This window comes from Myotis daubentonii, chromosome 8 (genome assembly GCF_963259705.1).
Source record: "Myotis daubentonii chromosome 8, mMyoDau2.1, whole genome shotgun sequence".
Lineage (NCBI taxonomy): Eukaryota > Metazoa > Chordata > Mammalia > Chiroptera > Vespertilionidae > Myotis > Myotis daubentonii.
In genome coordinates this window covers 18498852-18520565 of record NC_081847.1, presented here as the reverse complement: position 1 = coordinate 18520565, position 21714 = coordinate 18498852, and the positions used below count along the sequence as shown (strand labels likewise).

The window sequence follows — 21714 nt, the reverse complement described above, 5'->3', positions numbered from 1 at the left end:
GTCAGTGGCAGGGGGCTTCTTCCTGCTTTCCCTTTCGCCTCCCTGCATTGTGCCTACATATGCAAATTAACCGCCATCTTGTTGGCAGTTAACGGCCAATCTTAGTTGGCAGTTAACTGCCAATCTTAGTTGGCAGTTAACTGCCAATCTTAGTTGGCAGTTAATTTGCATATAGCCCTGATTAGCCAATGAAAAGGGTAGCGTCGTATGCCAATTACCATTTTTCTCTTTTATTAGTGTAGATTATTATTTTAACCTACTTTTGCCTATGCCTGTATAATTTTGCCCATGTGTGGGAAGCTATCTGAAGCAAAAAAAGTGTCATATAGTTGGGAATGTGGCTTTCAACAAGTGTATTGTGCTCAAATACCATGTTACCTAATATTAATTAAAGAATAATGACTAGATTCATAAAGTATCTTTGTTTGAACATAATTACTGATCTAAAGCATACAAATATATGAAAATATTAGTTGAGTTTTGTTTTTGAATATGAAATAAAAATATTCTAAGAAATTAAAACAGCTTATGAAATCTAAATAATTTTATTTATTAGTGGCTTATATTCAAGTCATCTAAACAGACATACAGCCTGCTTTTTAAAAAGTTAGAGAGATGCTAATTCATAACTTCTAATCTGCCTTCTCTCTTTGTATAGTAGGTCTGGTGTTCTTTTCAAAACATTTTTTTATTTTTTATGTGAAATGTTGAGAAACTTTTTGGAAAAGTATAACTTTACAAGTAGACCTTGCATTTGAAAAAGAAATTACTGTACATGAATGAGGATTATAGTGATAGCAGACTTCCATTGTTAATAAAAACCAAATTTGAGAATTAACAGTTTCCTTAGTTTCACACTTATGAGTGTAACCCTCACAACCCACTTGAGAGGAGAGAAACTCAGTTCTTTCCTTAAAGGACTTCTTCAAGGTCACATGACATGGCCATGTAAGAGAATTAAGTTCCAACAAAAGACAGCCTTGCAGACCAAGATTTCCCCTGACTGAACTTCCTTAAGTACCATCTTTCTGATTTGTACTATGGTCTGTTTAAACAAATAAAGCCTCAAGATTTGGCGGTTGGTCCTCGGGAGTCAGCTGTTCTAGAAATGTATTCGTGTTCTTGCCATTTGACCTTGGAAGCACACAATTGATCTTGGAAGTTCACTTGTAGTTGCACTGGGATTTATGGGTCTGCGTGTTCCTTTTCTCCTTAAAGGTTGGATGGTATTGATGAGAAGGCCTGCTTGCAAAGTTTACCCATTCAGTTATGTTTCTCCAGGCCCAGACTCCGGGGATAAGCCTGGCCTGCTGTCTCCAGAACCTGTATATCTTACAGTTAGAAGCATTGTCTGTGTTTGACAGGCTGAAAAAATTTTTTTGAGCCCTGGCTGGTGGCTCAGTTAATTGAAGCATTGTCCCGTACACCAAAAAGGTTGCAGGTTTGATCCTGATCAGGGCACATACCTAGGTTGCCGGTTCGATCCCTGGTTGGGGCACATACGGGAGGCAATTTTTCTCACATTGATGTTTTTTTTTCTCTCTCTCTCTTTCTCTCTCCCCCCTCCCCTTCTTTTCTCTCTAAAATCAATAAAACATATCCTTGGGTGAGGATTAAAATAAAGTTGTAAAAGAAATTTTGAGTAAGAGGTTCGGTTAATAAAGGAAACTTCAGTTTTATACATATGCAAATAAAGTATCTTTTTTTTAAAATATATTTTATTGATTTTTTACAGAGAGGAAGGGAGAGAGATAGAGAGTTAGAAACGTCGATGAGAGAGAAACATCGACCAGCTGCCTCCTGCACATCTCCCACTGGGGACGTGCCCGCAACCCAGGCACATGCCCTTGACCGGAATCGAACCTGGGACCCTTCAGTCCGCAAGCCGATGCTCTATCCACTGAGCCAAACCGGCTTCGGCACAAATAAAGTATCTTATAATGTTAAGAGAACCTCCTTTTTGAGCATTACTATTAACAATAAGATTACATTATTATTTTAAAAAGTAATCATGACATAAAATAAATGTTTATGGATCATATTTCTGTATTATTTTAATCTGTAATTTAAAATATAAAGTTATTTCCAAGAGTGATTTTGGTTATTAGAATGTTTAGCTATGTTATGATATTCCATTTAAAGTTAATTTCAGTAACAACAAAACAAGAATTTTGAATTTTAGGGTCAACAACACAGCCTAGGAAATGAGAATCCACTAGGAATGCTTCTTATTCAACATTTTTGTTTTTCAAGGAAGGCTACGGGCCTTTTTAAATTAATCTAGACAAAAATAGCTGGATTTATGCAAATGATTATAGTAGACTAATGAGTTAATCAGTTAGCCTCCCATTCTAACCACCAATATACTAGACCAATTGCTTCATCCGCCTGGGTTAGTTTTCTTACCTTTTTCAGTGAGTGTAATCATTTCTGTTTATAGTAAGGGTTATTCAGTTTTAATTATGGCAATTTTTCTGAAGTATACATTTTAAAAACTTTGTAGTAGAGAGAACGTCAAACTCACATAAAGAGGGTAGTACAAAAAACTACCATGTATCCATCATCCTGGATCAGTGCTATTATCCATCACGGAAAATGCACATTTTGGGGTGTCCCAATGCATAGCACAGTTGTGGGCACTACTGGTTGGGAGTCCAGCTAGAGAGGGTGTGGGCAGAGCACACATCAGAGGGAATGTGTGGGGATGACAGAGAATAGTTCATTGAATGGCTATATGTTTTCCCTATTGGATGGTCATTTAGCTGGTTTTCATTTTTTTTATAACACAGATAGGCAGCGTGGCAGTAAACATGCTTGTATGTAAATCTTTGTCCATTTGTGTATTTCTGTCGGATAATGGAAGAAACATCTCAATATGAAGGGGCCTTGGATATTTTCATTCCCCCTTACGAAGATACTGCCTTTTTGCTTTTTTCTTAGAAGTTCTAGGTTAAATATCCTCAATGGAAATAACCTTATTGGGATTATTTTAAGAAATGCTAGCTGCCACAGCAAACACTTACTAGTAGAAGTCTCTGTGACTTACCACAATAACAGTTATTCTCACCGAGGTGCATTTTGGGTTGGCGGACCTAGGCGCCCTCCAGCTTGTCATACTGGCCTCCTGGGCAGGGGAAGAGAGGGATGGAGGCACCTCACCTGCTCTTATGCATCCCCTCTGTTCATGTTCCCATCTCGACCACTCACTTCATGGGAGGCTGAGAACGCTGTGGGAGCACTTGCATTCTGAGTGAGAACTGTCTGCCCCTGTCCTGCAGTCGTTAAGGAAGAGGCCATTGTACATTTGACTGCCCTCACTCTCCAGTCCCACATATCACACATCCAGAACACTTGAAGCCTTTGCCCACCAAGGAAGAGGAGGTTTTCAATCAAGTGCAGACTCTCCTGTGTCTTAGCACCCTCCTTACCTAGGGCCATGTTAGAATGGCTTTCCCAAGCGTGCTCTGGAACACCAGCATCAGAGCCTCAAGGAATGGATTTAGTGTCATTTCAGTTCTAATGACAATGTTATTTTTGTTGTTGTTGCTTTATTATTTAAAAATTTTAGACATATAAAAAGTTACAAAAATAGTACACAGGGTACCTGTATACCTTCACTTAGCTTCCCCTAATATTAACATCTTTCATAACCATAGTGTAATGATCTAAAACAGAAAATTAACACACATACAGTACTTACCTACAGATCTTACTTGAATGTTGTCAAAGGCAGTGCTCTTAAATTAAAGCAGAATTGTTCTCAGGTTCCTGTTTGTACATCCCCCATGGATGTGCATTGTCCATGGGTGGTCTCTCTCTGCTCACAGGTACCCCTTACTTTATAAATGAGCATGATGAACTAAGAATCCCCAAAAGCACTCCAGTCTGGGTCTCACTGCTGAGTAATATGTAGCCTAACATTTGGCCTTTTATCAACAATACAATACTGCTTTGTTGGCAATATGCCAGAAAAAAACAAGAAGAAAAGCCTTTTTTTTAAAAAAATATATTTTATTGATTTTTTACAGAGAAGAAGGGAGAGGAATAGAGAGTTAGAAACATCGATGAGAGAGAAACATCAATCAGCTGCCTCCTGCACGCGCCCCCCCCCCCCCCCCAGTGGGGATGTGCCTGCAACCCAGGTACATGCCCCCGACCGGAATCGAACCTGGGACCCTTGAGTCCACAGGCCGACGCTCCATCCACTGAGCCAAACCGGTTAGGGCAGAAAAGCCTTTCTTATTTAGTAGGCAATAGGTTAAGAATCTCTAATAGTCTAAGACTCTACTCTGATCATAATTTTTTTTTCATAATCTTCTCTGTGACCACAGATAGCCCCTCTAACTTTATTTAATTGGGTTACTCAAGAATGGGCTTGGACACAGAAGGGTCAGAGTGAGGGAGTCTAGCTCAATCAGAAAATCAGTCTCACTAATGCCTTAATTGGAGTTTACTGAGTACCTGGAATCTTGTAGAGAAATAAGTGTTATTAATCATCTATTACTGTATAAAACATAGTGGCTTAAAACAACAATAAGACATATATTATTTCATACAGTTTCTGTGAATCAGAATTCAGGAGAAGCTTAGCTGGGTGGGTCTGGCTCAGGAACTCTCTCTTTTTCTAGGTTCTCTTGTGAGGTTGTAGTTAAGACATCAGCCAGGGCTGCAGTCATTAGGCAATTTGGGGTTGGCTATTCGCAGGAGACCTCAGTTCCTCTCCTCATGGGCGTTGCCATGGAACTGCTTGACATCGCTTATGACATGGTGACTGGCTTTCCCCACGGTGAGCAGTTCAAGAGAGAGCAAAGTGGAGGCCATAATGTCCTTTAGGACGTAGTCACGCACCATCATTTCGATGGTATCCTGTCGGTTATCAGGTCAGTTCTATTCAGCGTGGGAGGTGAGTACATAGGCCTGAATACCAGCAGGTGAGGTTCCTTGGAGTCACCTTGGAGGCTGGCTACTACAGTGGGAGGTAGAGAAGTGACAAGTGGCACTGAATTTGTCATTTATTGAAAAGAGCATTAATTACAATCACATAATACTGGAGATTTGGTTCTTGTGGCCATTCTGGTGTTTTGTATTTTAATGAAAAACAAAACCAAGAATCATAAAAAGAAAGTGGGCCTTATCTGCGTGGAGGTTTGGTGGGCAGAAGTTGAAATTTTTGCGTCAGAAGGCTTGAGTTCAGTACTGCCCTCTGCTGCCTGAGGGTGGTCATGGGGGAGTCTGTCTCCTCAGACAAAGGGGATGATGACCCTGCATTGTGACCCTCACAGGCTATTTTGAAGGGTGAAGCCACATGGGAGGGGACGCATGAATTGTGCGGTGTATTATGGGAATGTTAATTATGATAATGAGGGAGAGTTTTAAGGTGCAGTGAGATTTGTTCAATTAAACCTGGAAGCAACTGAGTATATTTTTCAGAACAAATATTTTAGGATTGAGCTTTATATTTTTTGTGCTGGATAAAGATGCTGGTGACTACAAGTGCCTTTGTTATGAGGAGCTGTAACGTCAGAGCCATGGGGTTGGCAGGAGGTGCCTTCGAAGTATTGTTAGGAAGTTTGAATCCAGGTGACACCTCTATCTGCAGTTTCCTTAGAGCCTTTCCATTGAGGCTGGGCCTTTGCCCTTTTGTCATCTCTACTTGGTAAGTCATGAATTTTTGCTTCTGACTTATTTTCATAGGCCAGTGTTTCAAAATTAAGGGTTCCCTTCTGTCTCTTTCATTGTGGGGGGAAGCGAGAACTCACTCAGAGGCCTTATCCTAACTGTGGTTTATGAGGTCTATGGCTGAATGTGTGGGTGTATAATCCCTGAGATCTGAACAACAGATCTCAGAAAAATGGCTGGAAAGTAAACTCAGCGTCAGGCAAACTTTTCTGAAAATCCATATTATAGGTAGGAAAAGCTTGAATTATCATAAATATTTGGTGGCCAGTGTTTTAAAATAAGGTTTCTTCATTTGTATTATGTCTATATACACAAAGCTATTATTTGTTAAACCTTTCCAGAAATATCTTGGGGAAGAACATTCCAGGGAGAGCATAAAGGTCTGGGCTGAGTGTGTATTTTCTTTTTTTTTTTTTTTTTTTTTTTCTTTTTATTTATTTTATTTTTTTTAATTAAATCTTTATTGTTCAGATTATTACATTTGTTCCTTTTTTTCCCCCCCCATAACTCCCCTCCTCCCAGTTCCCGCCCTACCCTCCGCCCTCACTCCCCACCCACTGTCCTCATCCATAGGTGCACGATTTTTGTCCAGTCTCTTCCCACATCTCCCACACCCCTTTCCCCCCCAAGAATAGTCAGTCCATTCCCTTTCTATGTCCCTGATTCTATTATAATCACCAGTTCATTCTGTTCATCAGATTATTTATTCACTTGATTCTTAGATTCACTTGTTGATAGATGCATGTTTGTTGTTCATAATTTGTATCTTTACCTTTTTCTTCCTCTTCCTCTTCTTAAAGGATACCTTTCAGCATTTCATATAATCCTGGTTTGGTGGTGATGAACTCCTTTAGCTTTTCCTTATCTGTGAAGCTCTTTATCTGACCTTCAATTCTGAATGATAGCTTTGCTGGATAAAGTAATCTTGGTTGTAGGTTCTTGGTATTCATCACTTTGAATATTTCTTGCCACTCCCTTCTGGCCTGCAAAGTTTCTGTTGAGAAATCAGCTGACAGTCGTATGGGTATTCCCTTGTAGGTAACTGAGTTTCTTTCTCTTGCTGTTTTTAAGATTCTCTCTTTATCTTTTGCTCTTGGCATTTTAATGATGATGTGTCTTGGTGTGGTCCTCTTTGGATTCCTTTTGTTTGGGGTTCTCCGCACTTCTTGGACCTGTAAGTCCATTTCTTTCACCAGGTGGGGGAAGTTTTCTGTCATTATTTCTTCAAATAGGTTTTCAATATCTTGGTCTCTCTCATCTTCTGGCACCCCTATAATTCTGATGTTGGTACGCTTGAAGCTGTCCCAGAGGCTCCTTACACTATCCTCACATTTTTGGATTCTTTTTTCATTTTGCTTTTCCGGTTGGATGTTTTTTGCTTCCTCGCATTTCAAATCATTGACTCGATTCTTGCGCTCCTCTGGTCTGCTGTCGGGCGTCTGTATAATATTCGTTATTTCAGTCCGTGTGTGCTTAATTTCTCGTTGGTTCCCCAATATAAGATCGAGGGTCTTATTAGTTTTCGTGTAGAGCTCATTAAGTTTATCGGCAGCTTCTAAACAGTTCTTGAGAGACCTTAAAAGTGTGGTTCTGAACTCTATTTCTTCCATTGACAATTTTGTCCTGTTTCTTTGTCTCCGCATTTTGTTATGCTTCCTTGGTGTACCCCCTAGTGGTCTTTGTTCGCAGACTTATAGATAAATCTTGATTGCTGTAGCTAATTCCAGGGAGGGTTTGACCTCCAGGCCAAGTGGCTATGAGATTCAGCTGTGTCAGCAGTGAGAGAACTTCTGTCCTCTAGGGAGGTGCTAATCTAGCCTTTGCCTGAGGCTATCCGGCAAATGCCTCTGTGCAGGGCTTGGGCAGGGCGGGTCGAACAGGATCAACAGTGTGGGCCGGAGAGAGCAGTTATGGCGGCTCTCAGTCCTGTCCCAAGGGGCTCTGCCTCTCTGAGTCCCAGAACCCGCTGCAAAGCTCGGAGAGAAAGCTGCACTCGCTCTGACCGAAGCCAGACAGTCCCGCTTCTTCCGCCTGAGTCTGGGTCCCTAAAGACTCGCCCGGATCTGGAGCTCAGAGTCTGCGACTCCCTCCCGATTGAAAACAACAACCGCGCCCTCCGCTGCCAGCCCGCTCCGCGCACTCCGCACCTCAGAATTTGACTTCAGCACTGCGCCTCCTCTGAGTGTCCGTATGCGTTTCTCTTTCCTCCTAGTTGTAGGACTTCCACTCAGCCAGCGCCCCTGTGGTTCTGGGTGATATCCCTTCCGTTTTTTGGTTTCACTTTTGAAGTAGTTGTTCAAAGCAGCAAACTCCGGCGTTAACCTATGCCGCCATCTTGGTTCTCCCGAGTGTGTATTTTCTTAAAGGACTTAACTATAGGTCTAAATATCAAACTGTAGCCAGTCTCTCTTCTATTATACTTAATTTCTAATAACTAAGTGCTTATGTCTTTTGCTTTATGTCTTTGCTATAGACATGAATAAATGAAAATATTGGTGAAATTTGACTGTCTTTTCTAGAATGAAGGAATTGTTTCATTTCTCATTGGCCACTAAAGATTTGTAATTTGGGTTCAACCACCCCAGATAAACACACAGGTAATATGGTTACTGTGAGTGCAAGAAGAGAAAGATTCATGACTTTACTATTTGTTTTTCTTTTTTTCCCCCCCAATATATTTTATTGATTTTTCACAGAGAGGAAGGGAGAGAGATAGAGAGTCAGAAACATCGATGAGAGAGAAACATTGATCAGCCGCCTCCTGCACATCCCCCAGTGGGGATGTGCCCGCAACCCAGGTACATGCCCTTGACCGTAATCGAACCTGGGACCCTTCAGTCCGCAGGCCGACGCTCTATCCACTGAGCCAAACCGGTTTTGGCTGTTTTTCTTTTAAATGTTTTTCTTCTACCTGTATTGAGATATAACTGACCTATAATATTGTATAAGTTTAAGGTATATAGTGTGACAATTTAATACACATATATATTGTTAAATAATTACCGCATTAAAGTTGACACCTCCATCACCTCACATAATTGTAAGTTTTTTTTGTGTGTATGGTTAGAACATTTAAGATTACTCTCAACAAATTTCAAGTGCTCGCTTCGGCAGCACATATACTAAAATTGGAACGATACAGAGAAGATTAGCATGGCCCCTGCGCAAGGATGACACGCAAATTCGTGAAGCGTTCCATATTTTAAAAAAAACCAAACCAAAACAAAACAAAACAAAAAAAAACACACAAATTTCAAGTGTACAATACAGTATTGTTAATATTGTCACCATGCTGTACGTTATATCCCCAGAACTTATAATCTTAAGTTTTATATCCTTTGACCAACATCTTTGCCTTTCCCCCTACTCCCCAGCCTCTGGAAACTTTCCATTCTTCTCTATGTTTCCATGAGGTTGGCTTTTTAAAGATTCCACATGTAAGTGAAATCATACAGTATTTGTCTTTCTCTGTATGACTTATTTAGCATAATACCCTCAATGTCCATTCATGTTGCAAATGGCAGGATTTGTTTCGTTTTTTTATGGCTGAATAATATTCCATTGTATATATGTATATGTGTGTGTGTATCACATATTTTTATCCATTCATCTTTTGGTGGATTCTTAGTTGTTTCCATGTCTTTGCTATTGTGAATAATGTTGCAATGAACATGGGGGTACAAATATTTGAGATAGTGATTTCATTTCCTTTGTATATATACCCAGAAATGGAATTGCTGGATCATATGGTAGTTCTGTTTTTCATTTTTTGAGGAACCTCCATATTGTTTTCCGTAATGGCTGCACTAATTTACATTCTCACCAATAGTGCACAAATGTTACTTACCTCTTCTTCACATCGTCACCAGAATTTGTTATCTCTTGTCTTTTTGATGACAGCCATTCTGTCAGCTGGGAGGTGATACCTCATTGTGATTTTGATTTGCATCTCCCTGATGATTAGTGATGTTGAGCATCTTTCCCTGTACCTGTTGGCCATTTGTACGTCTTCTTTGGAAAAATATCTATTCAGATCTTCTGCCCATTTAAAAAATTAGATTATTGGAGGTTTTTTTTTGTTGCTATTGAGTTGTATGAGTTCCTTATTTATTTTGGATATTAGCACCCTTATCTGATATGTAGCTTGCAAATTTTTTCTCCCATTTCGTAGGTTGCCCTTTCATTTTGTTGATACTGTTTGCTTTTCCTATCCCACTGGTGAAACATGATTGAGTTAAAAATATGTTTCTGTTTCTCTGAGATAATATTTATTAACACAGGCCATGGAAGCATCAAAAGAAGAAGTATTATTAGTGCAGGCAGCTTTCCCACTTATTTAAGGCGGGGATACTGGTTAGCAGTAGAAGATGTGACTGTGTGTTGTACCAGGAGTCTGCACCTTGAGAAGCAGACTCTGAGGCCTCCGCTGTTGGCATAGGATCTAACTCAGCACTCTTAGTTGTGTGGCTTTGCACAGGTTGCTTACCTCTGTGTAGAAAGTACGTAAAGTGCTTGGACTAGCGTCTGGCACATCATAGGCATTGAAAATGGAACTATATTATTTGTAGTTTTGTTTAAGATGTCTGAGTGAATATTGGCTTTAAAATATGAAAAAATATACTTTTCCATTAAGTACAGAAAAATCAAATGTGCATAGATCCTCTCTTAAGAAATTACAACCTCAATGTAATGTCTTTTTAAATATCCTGAAAGAAAATTTTAGAAAAGCAGAACAGATATTTCTCTGGGATATAGTCTGATGAGTCATTTGAGTGAGATGCACAGAACTTGATCACAAGCTGGTTTGCACCTTTGGCCCTGTTGCCCCCACAGTGACTGTCCAGGCTGACATGGAGGTGGGTAGAATGGGGGAGCTCTAACATTTTGTGGTGTGCTTGAAGTTGGCCCTGAGGCTCCTTACACTATCTTCATATTTTTGGATTCTTTTTTCTTTTTGTTTTTCCAGTTGGGTGTTTTTTGCTTCTTCGTATTTCAGATCTTTGACTTGATTCTTGTGATCCTCTAGTCTGCTGTTGGAACTCTGTATAATATTCTTTATTTCCGTCAGTGTATGCTTAATTTCTAGTTGGTCCTTTTTCATAACCTCAAGGATCTCACTAGAGTTCTTGAGGGTCTCACTAAATTTATCGGCAGTTTCTAGAAAATTCTTGAAAAACCTTAAAAGTGTGGTTTTGAACTCTATATCCAGTAGTTTGCTTTCCTCCATTTCTGTCATTTGTGACCTGTTTCTTTGTCTCCGAATTTTTTGATTCCCTGTGTTGATAGAGTGCCTTTCTGTGCTAGGTGTCCTATGGGGCCCAGTGGCTCAGCCTCCCCAATTACCTGAGGTGGACACTCTTGGTGCACCCCTTTGTGGGCTTTGTGCACAGTCTTGTTGTAGTTAAGCTTGATTATTGTAGGTATCTCTGGGAGGAATTGACCTCCAGGCCAATTGGCAGTGAGAATCAGCTGTGTCTGCAGTGGGAGAACTTCTGTGCTGGAGACACCCTTCTGGGGCAAGACTTGCTTCAGTGGGGCTTTGGTGCTCACTGAGTCTGCCTCTTGAGTGTGTCCCTTATAGATCTGAGGAGTTGTAATCTGGATGGTCCCACTCTGACCACTGGGTACACTGGCTCTTGGATCTCTAAGGAGGTGCTAATTTAGCCTCTTCCTGAGGCTACCCAGCAGGTGCTATGGAGAGATCTGCAGATTCCTCTTCTTTGTTTGGGGTTTGGAGGTGCCCAGATGAGGCCCAGCTGTGAAGCAGTGCAAGCTGCTGTGGGGGCCTTGGGCCTTCTTTTGGAAGTTCTGGGTCTCTCTGACTCAGCTGCAGTTTGTTAGGTAATTTTCAGATTGCAGAGGGCCAAGCCTTTCATATGCAAAAGCCTCTGTGAACAGCTTGGGTGGGGCGGGGTCTCAGGGGATCAACAGGGTGGAGAAAGCAGCTATGGCTGCTCCTCAGTCCTACCCTAAGAGGCCCCAGGTCTCAGTGCCCTGGTAATTGCTGCAAGCACCTCTGAGAGAAAGCTGCCCTTGAGTTCTGCCCACTGCCAGACAGTCCAGTTTCTCCCCGTATGAGTCTGGGTCCCCAGAGACTCGCCTGGAACTGGATTCAGAGCAGTCGGGAGCCTGAGACTCCCTCCTGATTGAAAAAGACAACTGTGTCCTCAGTTGCCAGCCCTTTCCACGTGCGCCTCCGTACCTCTGCACTTTACTTCCGCACCTCCTCTGAGTCTCAGTGTGCTTTTCTCTTTCCTTCTAGTTGTAGAATTTCCACTCAGCCAGCCTTCCTGTAGTTCTGGATGATGTCCGTTTTTTCTTTTAGTTGTATTTTTGAAGTGGTTGTGTGAGGCAGTAATTTCCAGTGTTTACCTATGCCGCCATCTTGGTTTCTCCTCTAACATTTTCTGCTTTACAGAATCGTTTCTGCCTCCCTTCATAAGCACCTTCACATATATGTGCTTTTTAAATTCTATTTGTGATGTTTAATTTCTCTTTTCTTGCTATATCTAAGCCTGAAATTAAAAGCACTTATATATAATTTTTTAAGGTTATGCCCAGGTTTATTTATTTTTTCTTTTTTATGCCCAGGTTTATTTAATTTTCTTATGTTATCTTTAATAAGGTTTTTTATGGCTAATTAAAATACATTTATTATAAAAAGATTTATTTATCCTATATAATAAAAGCCTAATATGCTAAGTGTCCGGTTGTCTGGTCAGATGTTCAACCAATCAAAGTGTAATATGCTAATGATATGCTAAGGTCACTCAACTGCTTGCTATGACGTGCACTGACCACCAGGGGGCAGACGCTCTGACCAGTAGGGGTGAGCTTGCTGCTGGGGTCTGGCTGATCGGGACTGAGTGAGATGGGCTGGACATGCCCTGGAGCCCTCCCGAGGTCCCTCCCAGGCCCTGATTGTGCATTGGTGGGGTCCCTTGGCCTGGTCTATGCCCTCTAGCAATCCAGGACCCCTCGGGGGATGTCGGAGAGCCAGGTTTGGCCCAACGGTGGACCAACCGGTCACTACAACGCATACTGACCTCCAGGGCGCAGATGCTCAATGTAGGAGCTGCTCCTTGGTGGTCAGTGTGCTCCCACAAGGGGAGCACTGCTCAGCCAGGAGCCAGGCTCATGACTGGCAAGTGCAGCGGCAGTGGTGGGAACCTCCCCGCCTCCACGGCAGTGCTAAGGATGTCCAACTGCTGGCTTAGGTCACTCCCTGCGGGGAGCAGGCCTAAGCCATCAGTCAAACATCCCTCAAGGGCTCCTTGACTGTGAGAGGGCGCAGCTGGGCTGAGGGACCCCCCCAGTGCAAAAATTTTGTGCACCAGGCCTCTAGTTTAGTATAAAAACCTTTAAAAAAAGATGTATTATCTGCTCTTTTTAGTAACCTCAAGAAAATTGCAGAATATAAGAAAACTAGCCCTAGCCGGCTTGGCTCAGTGGATAGAGCGTCAGCCTGCGGACTCAAGGGTCGCGGGTTTGATTCCGGTCAAGGGCATATGCCTGGGTTGCGGGCTTGATCCCCAGTGGGGGGTGTGCAGGAGGCAGCCAATCAATGATTCTCTATCATCATTGATGTTTCTATCTCTCTCTCTCCCTCTCTCTTCCTCTCTGAAATCAATAAAAATATTTAAAAAAAGAAAAAAAGAAAAAAAGAAAACTAAAGCCAGGAGACATAAAGAGAAAAGTAAATTTAACTAGATAAAATTAACCTTCCCATACTTTAAAGAAATTCAGAAGATAAAAGATAGACTAGGAGCCGAAGCCGGTGGATAGAGCGTCGGCCTGCGGACTGAAAGGCCCCAGGTTCGATTCCGGTGAAGGGCATGTGCCTTGGTTACTGGCACGTCCCTAGTGGGGGATGTGCAGGAGGCGGCTGGTCGATGTTTCTCTCTCTTCGATGTTTCTAACTCTCTGTCTCTCTCCCTTCCTCTCTGTGAAAAATCAATAAAATATATTTTTTAAAAAAAGATAGACTAAGAGAAAATATTTTCAGCATTATTTAATTGAATTTTTTTTAAAAAATATATTTTATTGATTTTTTGCAGAGAGGAGGGGAGAGGGATACAGAGCTAGAAACATCAATGAGAGAGAAACATCGATCAGCTGCCTCCTGCATGCCCCCTACTGGGGATGTGCCCACAACCAAGGTACATGCCCTTGACTGGAATCGAAGCCAGGACCCTTTAATCCACAGGCCGACGACGCTCTGTCCACTGAGCCAAACTGGTTAGGGCTAATTGAATTTTTAATTGAGGTAATTATAGTTCATTTGGCATTAATTGTAAGAAATAACACACTGAGGTACTGTGTACCCTTCACACTGTTTCCTCTCATGGCAACATATTGTAAAAGCATAGCATAATATCACAACCAGGACATTGACGTGACCCAGTTACACTATCTTTAGGTCTGGGTTTATTTCTTTACTTCTTTAGCCAATGGATGTCAAATTGATCCAGCATAATTTGTTTGAAGGCTGTCTTTCCTCAATTTTTATGCTTTTGTCAAAAGCCAGTTGGACTTTTTTGTGTGGGTTTATTTCTGGGTTCTTTATTTTGTTCCATTGACCTATGTCCCTATCCCCCCCACCACCACAGTTTTTATTTCTGTAGCTGTATAGTAAGCCTTAGTATTGGCTACAGTGATTCCTCCCACTTTTTTCTCTTTTGTCAGACTCCTTTTAGTTATTTGAGGAGCCTGTGCCTTTCCATATAAATTTTAGAATAAGCTTGTCTATGTTTTCAAAAAACTAGGCTGGGATTTTGATAGGAATTACATTAAAAACCTATATACATCAGTTTACAGAGAATTTGCTTCTTTTCTATGTTGAATCTTCTGATCCATAAATATGGTGTGTCTCTCCATTTATGAAACATTTCCTTTCATGCAAATAAACAACTAATACTTGGAATCTATAAAGAGCATCTATAAATCAGTAACAAAAATGGCCCAAAACACATAGGAAATTGGGAAAAGGCAATTCCCAGAAGAAATACAAATGGCCACTCTAGTTTAAAAAGGTGCTCAATCTCACTGATATTGCAGGAAATTCAAATTATAAGATCCCAGGGGTTTGCCTGTTTAGATTGGCAAGATAAAAAATTGACAGTATTATCAATTAACTAGAGGACCAATGCATGAATTCATGCACCAGTGGGGTCCCTTAGCCTGGCCTGTGGGATCGGGCTGAAACTAGCTCTCCGACATCCCCTGAGGGGTCCAAGATTGTGAGAGGGTGCAGGCTAGGCTGAGGGACCCCACTGGTGCAGGATTGGGGTGGGGAGGGATGTGGGAGGTTGGCCAGCTGGGGAGGGACTGCAGGGAGGGCTCCAGGGCGTGTCCGGCTGCTCTCACTCAGTCCCGATCCGCCAGACTCCAGCAGCAAGCCAACCTACTGGTTGCAGCATCTGCCCCCTGGTGGTCAGTGCATGTCATAGTGAGCAGTTGAACCTTAGCATATAATTAGCATATTACGCTTTGATTGGTTGAACGGACAACTGGACATTTAGCATATTAGAATTTTATTATATAGGATGAGAGTGCAAGGAAATGGACTCTTGTGATACACATGGTGGGAGCAAGCTGGTGAAGCCTTTTTTGAAAGCATTTAGCAGTATTGGTCAACATTAGAACCGGACATAACTTGACTGAGCAGTTCCAATTCTTTGAATCTCTCATACAAAAGTCTGTGCTCATATGCACAAAGATATTGGTACAAAGGTGCTCAGTACTGCATTCGGGGAAACAACCAAAATGCTAATCAGTAGAGGAAAGGTTAGACAAATTATGTCTTATCCATATGTAAAATATCGTGCACCAGTTAAAAAGAATGAGGGTGACCTATATGTGCTGAGATTTCGAATCAGATAAGCATAGGAGAGAAGTCCAATTATACCCCGCCACCCTCTGCTTCTACTTTCCTTTTAAACAGATATAAAAGAGCCATCTGGTCAATTCTGACTTTCTTGTCACATATTGAACTGACACAGCTGCTTTAGAAAATTCTCTTATGGTTCAGGGATGCTAAGTTACTGATAAATTAACTTTCTTTTTATGGCTCTTATCTTGAAGTCTTTTTATTGCTTTCATTGTGTACCAGCAATGAAGCATAAATGTCCAGGACTGGGGGAGGGGTCATTCCTCAGGCAGGAACAGTGGGTCTCTGGCTCTGCCTAGTGGTCTTGTCCTCTCAGTTCCCTGACCTTTTGTTATCTTACTTAGGTCAGAGGGCATTGCTAACCTCTCTGAGGACTGGCTTTTCCTCTACTAGGGTTGGCATTTGAAGAAGTCTTATTTTCATGATCCAATTCAGGAGAAGAGTTTCATAAGAAGTATCCATACAATAGTTGGTTAAATTTCATTACATTCCCATCAAAATGAGTTATTCATTATATTTAATAAATCAAAGCATATGTTTTAAAATTTCAGAACAGAATTGTATCTTGAGTGGAGCTCATTTTCTGTATGTTCTTGTCCAATTAAAAACATTTTATTGTGAATTACTTAAGACAAATAAGAAGGAATAAGACAGTAAACACTGGTGTATCCACCTCCCAGCATAAGAAAATGTTCTTTTCACTTGTAGCTTCTTGAAGATGTGCCAGTGAGGGAGGACTGGCCACCTTAATGCTCCTGGGCTAGTGATTTAATATTGGTATCTGGGGTTCAGTGGTTTACCATTTCTTGTAGTGTCCCCTGCTTGCCCACATCTATAGCAGGGCTCAGTGCTAGGAAAGAGACTAGGCTGAGAAAATGGCTTTTTTGAATTTTATGTAGATGAAATTTAGCATTTATATAAGGTTTATAGGAAGCTGTTCGCTGCTCTTGCTAACAGTATTACAATATTGGTACCCTTAGGTGAGCTGGTGAGGCTCTTAATTCATTTGCAGTACAGGAGACCATAGCTGGTCTGTTTCCTCATCTGCTTCCCTGTTTTCCCATCCATCCATCCATCCATCCATCCATCCATCCATCCATCCATCCATCCATCCATCCATCCACTCATCCATCAATCCTGGCAGCCCTTCATTGAGTCAGTATTCTATGAGCATCTACTGTGCTATGGCTCAGGCTGTTGAAGTGCGTGTTTGACATGGCCAGGCTGTTGAAGTCCTACTTAGAGCCATAAAAGTAGCTATAGACTACCTTGGACCAGCCCTGCCCATCTTGTGGCCCTGCAGTGGCGTCAGGGTGGAGTCTGGGGCAGAGCCATGCTACACAGAGGTGCTGGAGTCTGGCATGGCACTGCTCATGGAGGCCATGCTCTCCAGCACAGGGTTGAGACTGATGCTTTGGTTGTTGGAATCGGGCTGCCAGAGGCTTTCTAGGTGGCCATAGATGCCTCCACCAAGGAGAACTGCTCAGGCATATGGGCCACTTATGTTTCTGGTTGGTGTGGGCTTGGTGGATGTGGGTGAGCAGTGTGTTCCTGCTGGTGAAGGCCTCAAGGTGGTAGATGCACTACAGGTCGACCTTCTCAGGAGCTGGAGGTAGTGGGTGAGCATGTGCTTCTCTAAGCCACTTGGTCTGGGTGCAGGTGTTCTTGTAGACCTCCTCTAACCACAAGTTGCTTCCAGTGCCCAGGAGAGAGAAATAGGTAATTCCAGTCATTTAAGAGTTTATCTAAGAGAGGAGTGTCAAGGGTGCTATGGCAGCACACATTTGTGTATGTATATGTGTATGTTTGAGAGAGAGACAGAAACACAGAGACACACACAGAGAGAGACAAAGACAGAGAGAGGGATAGAGAAAGAGGGAGAGAGGATATATGTGTTGGTAAGTGAGAAGAAAGATATAGGACAGGACATTCTAAGCCAAGAGACAAGCTTTTGCAAAGACATGGAGAGAGAGAGAGAGAGAGAGAGAGAGAGAGAGAGAGAGAGAGAGAGAGAGAGAGAGAGAATAGCATATTAGGTATTTACTGCTGGGTGATAAAATACCTCAAAACTTAGTAGCTTAAAATAACAATATACTGGTAATTATCTCACATGGAAGGAAACTTGACTTGGGGTGATGAATACACAATATAATATACAGTTGATGTATTATGGAACTCAACACCTGAAACCTATATAATTTTATTAACTAATGTCACCCCAATAAATTCAATTTAAAAAAGTCAGGAACAGTTTAGCTGTGTGGTTCTGGCTGAGTGTCTCTCATGAGGTTGCAACCAAGATGTCAGCCCACGGCCACCACCATCATCTGAAAGCTCAGCTGGGGCTGGAGGATCCGCTTCCCAAGTGTCTAACTCATGTGGCCAGGAAGTTGATAGCAGCTATCCTAGGGCTGCTTGAATGTCCTCACAACAAGCTTCCAGCTTCCCCAGGACAAGTGATCCAAGCGAAAGCAGGGTGGAAGCTGCAACATCTTCTATGACATAGCTTCGCAAGCCCCATTTCAGTGTCCTATTGGCCACACAGGCCAGCCCTATCCACTGTGCGGGGGTGGGGTCTACATAAAGGCATGAATACCAGGAGGCAAGGATTATTGGGACTCTATTGGAGATTGCTACCATAGTATGGCCCAGCGTCTGTAAGCTGGTCTGCATGACAGGGGCTATTTGTGACTGGGGGAATGGATTTGGCTGAGGAGCTTGATATAAGCTTTGGACACTGTTTTAAGCACTTTGTATTTTTTCTTCAGTTTCATAGTCAGTTTTCATAGTCTTTTCACAGTCTTTTCCTTTAACAATATTGAGGAGGGAAATTTGTCTTTTCGATCTACAACTCTGATAGAGGTGTGGTGTGCATTGGGGTTGCTAGTGATGGTCTGTTTATAGGTCCTGCCCCTCACCCTTCCCAGGGCACCTGGAACTGATTTAGAGTCCCCAGTTGCCTCAAGTTTTACCTCCCCCTACCTCTTCTTCCATAAGGGAGACCTTGGGAACACAGGCTGGAGGGGAGAGACTTAATAAACCAGTGGTATCCAGAAAAAAAAAGGCTATATGGGGTGTAAATCTTACCACTCTTATTTATATGTATCTCATTTTTAAAAATTTTGACTCTTAGGCCTATGTTATCATGTCATTAGTGTGTGGTGTGAATACAATAGAAGATGTATGTAATTTATAAGTAAGTGATGTTCATTACTGTGGGGGTACGTGCCCCATGTCTTTTTACCAATGGAAGGTATGATTAATGAGTTTGGAGACCAATGCTAAGAGAGAGGCTGGTGCTGTGGGGCGGCGGGGTTGAGGGGAGTGGGCAGTTATGCCCAATGTCCCTTTCCATGACTGGTCGCTTTAATGCAGCAGTTCTCAACCTGTGGGTCGCGACCCCTTTGGCAGTCGAACGACCCTTTCACAGGGGTCGCCTAAGACCATCCTGCGTATCAGATATTTACATTACAATTCATAACAGTAGCAACATTACAGTTATGAAGTAGCAACGAAAATAATTTTATGGTTGGGGGTCACCACAACATGAGGAACTGTATTTAAAGGGCCAGAAGGTTGAGAACCACTGCTTTAATGCCTGCAACGCTGTCCTGAGAAGACCTGTGTTGGCAGAGTGCCTGCTTAGCCCTCTGGTTGTGGCTGCCCTGCCCAGCCATCCTTCAGTGACTGCCCCTCTTGATCCAGATCACTTTTGGGAAGACACTGTCAGGCATTGCCTGTTATGAGCGACACTGCTGGCTGGAGTCAGACCTGCATTCACATCTGGCTCAGAAAGTGCTTGTGGTTCTGCCCTGGGTAGATCACTCAGTTTCTCTGAAGGCCCCTCTTGGTTTATAAAACAAGGGTGGTCCCTCTGTGCAGGGTGCTTCAATGGAAGGGCCTCACACAATATTCTTTTGCCTTCCTGTACCCCATCTTTCATACAGTGGGTCAATACAGACCAACTCTGTCCTGATAGTGTCCAAAGCGAGGACTCTAGGGGGCTACCATTATCCCCTCATTTAAGTCCGGGGGGACCCAATAACAAATTGATTTTAGGTAGATCCTGGCTTACCCAGCTTGGTTACACACATTCTGTCTGAATGATGCCCCTGAGTTAAAACCATGGCAAGTAGCTTTGATAAGAATGTGAGATGTCCTTAGCATTTGGGACCCCTGTTTCTGAAGTGTAGCAGTCCAGTGTTTGAGGGAGTACCTATCCTTTGTAGACTTGGTTTGCAAGGGTTACTTTGTAGTCTGAAATTTTTTAAAAAGTCAGTTTTCAGTCTTTTCAATAACTTTGAAATATATTTATAAAAGAATGCATCTGGTCTACCGGGTTTATTTTTATAATCCCTTGCATGTTACTAAAAAATGTATCTTTTTAAAATGTTCATTTTGAAATAATTTTAGACAGAGAAAATTACAAAAATAGTACTAACAAGTATCCGTATGTTCTTCATCTGGCTTACCCTCATGTTGACATCTCACACGAGAATAGCACAATTATCAAAAATAAGAAATGAGCCTGGGTACACCACCATTAACTAATCTTCAACCCTTATGTGGATTTTCCCACAACTGGCTAGGGCCCCACCTTTGCTAATAATGTGCCTTTTCTTTTCCAGGATCCAATCCAGGATCCCACATTGCTCTTGTCATGTCTCTTTGGTTCCCTCCAATCTGGGACAGTGCCTCAGTCTTCATGTTATCTGTTTGAAAATGTGTAAATCTAAGTGTGTACAAATCCTTTGGACATAATTTTGTTTTCTTCTCAGTCCCTGTTGCCGTTAGCTATGACCTGGCTTCTTCTGCTGAGTCACAGCCAGTCATGTGCTTGGCACATACTAATTGCTCAGTAAATGGTAGGTGCTATGGTTTCAGTCATACATGAGGCATGGTCATTGGTAATGCCACCAGTAATCTTTACTAATGTTATGCCCAGATTTCAAGACCCCCCACAGAACCACCAGGGAGCGCCGAGTCCGATGCAAAAGCATAGAGTCTTTTATTCAAGCCCGGGACTTGGTCCCCCCCTTGCCTCCATTACTGGATGCAAGAGAGAGCCCCGAGTCCCAAGGGAACAAAGAATTTATAGGGCTTGGGGTTGGGGGGTGGGGGCACACTCTGACCACTGATTTGGCCGATTCTGGTTGGTTGAGTGAGGGCCGGGGGGTAGTGATGCAAGGGCAGGGTGCAGCTAGGGTCTGGTTACACAGAGACAGGGGGGTGGCTAGCATACTCTTGGCCTTGGGCTAGTTTCCCCCGCTTTCCCATTGGCCGAGATAAGGGCAGGCTGAGTAACTGATACATTCTGCGGCTTTTTCTTGGAAGAGGGGTTAAGGACACAGCTATCAGTCCTGTTCTGTCCTTTCACTTACTTACGCAAGAGCTCATCATTGGACTCCTTACATGGCATGTGTGGGCAAATGCTTTCAGTTCACTCAAATTTAGATTTCTAAATGCAGGTGTGAGATAGGAAAGTGCCAGGAGCAGCTGTTTTCAGTCTCAGGACAGCTGGTGCAGTAGCAGGGGCTGGCCTGGTGTTCTCTCTTACAGATGCTTGGTGCTCATGCGAATCCATGTCAAGCCTGAAAAAGCCCAGATCTCACTGTTTAAGTTTGTGTACAGTAAATCACACTTCCTGTGGGTAGCTGGACTGCTTATAGAGTGGCCTTCCCAACACTCTTGGGGTGCTCTCGAAACACATGGAAGGCTCTGGAAGGATATGTGCAAAGGTGGCATTTGGTCTTTACAGATTATAGCAAGTAATTCCTTTCCTTCTGGGCTTGTTATTGGCCATAAATATATAGTGGCGATAGGTGGATGGCAGAGAGGAGGGAAGGTTATTTTAGAGTTTTTTGTAAAAGTGATGATTATCTGGACTCTGAAGTTGTACCTAACTTTTTATTTAACTCAAGGATCCCACTGTGGCCCTACCTACTTTGGCTTTGTGGACAAAGCATCAGCCTGTGGACTGAAGGGTCCCGGGTTTGATTCCGGTCAAGGGCATATGCCTGGCTTGTGGGCTCGATCTTCAGTGGGGGTGTGCAGGAGGCAGATGATCAATGATTTTCATTGATGTTTCTGTCTCTCCCTCTCTCAAGTTAAAAAAAAAAGTCCCACTGTGTGTATGTGTGCATGTG

At 42.5% G+C, this 21714-nt stretch overlaps 1 protein-coding gene and 1 non-coding gene across 3 annotated transcripts in view; both read left to right on the top strand.

The window, feature by feature from the left end:
• Window positions 1–21714, top strand: part of DTD1 (D-aminoacyl-tRNA deacylase 1) — a 164876-nt gene that overhangs the window by 62797 nt on the left and 80365 nt on the right. The gene's annotated exons all lie outside the window — the stretch shown is intronic.
• On the top strand, window positions 8778–8884 carry LOC132240437 (U6 spliceosomal RNA). Its single transcript, XR_009454327.1, has one exon. It is a non-coding gene; the product is annotated as a U6 spliceosomal RNA (small nuclear RNA).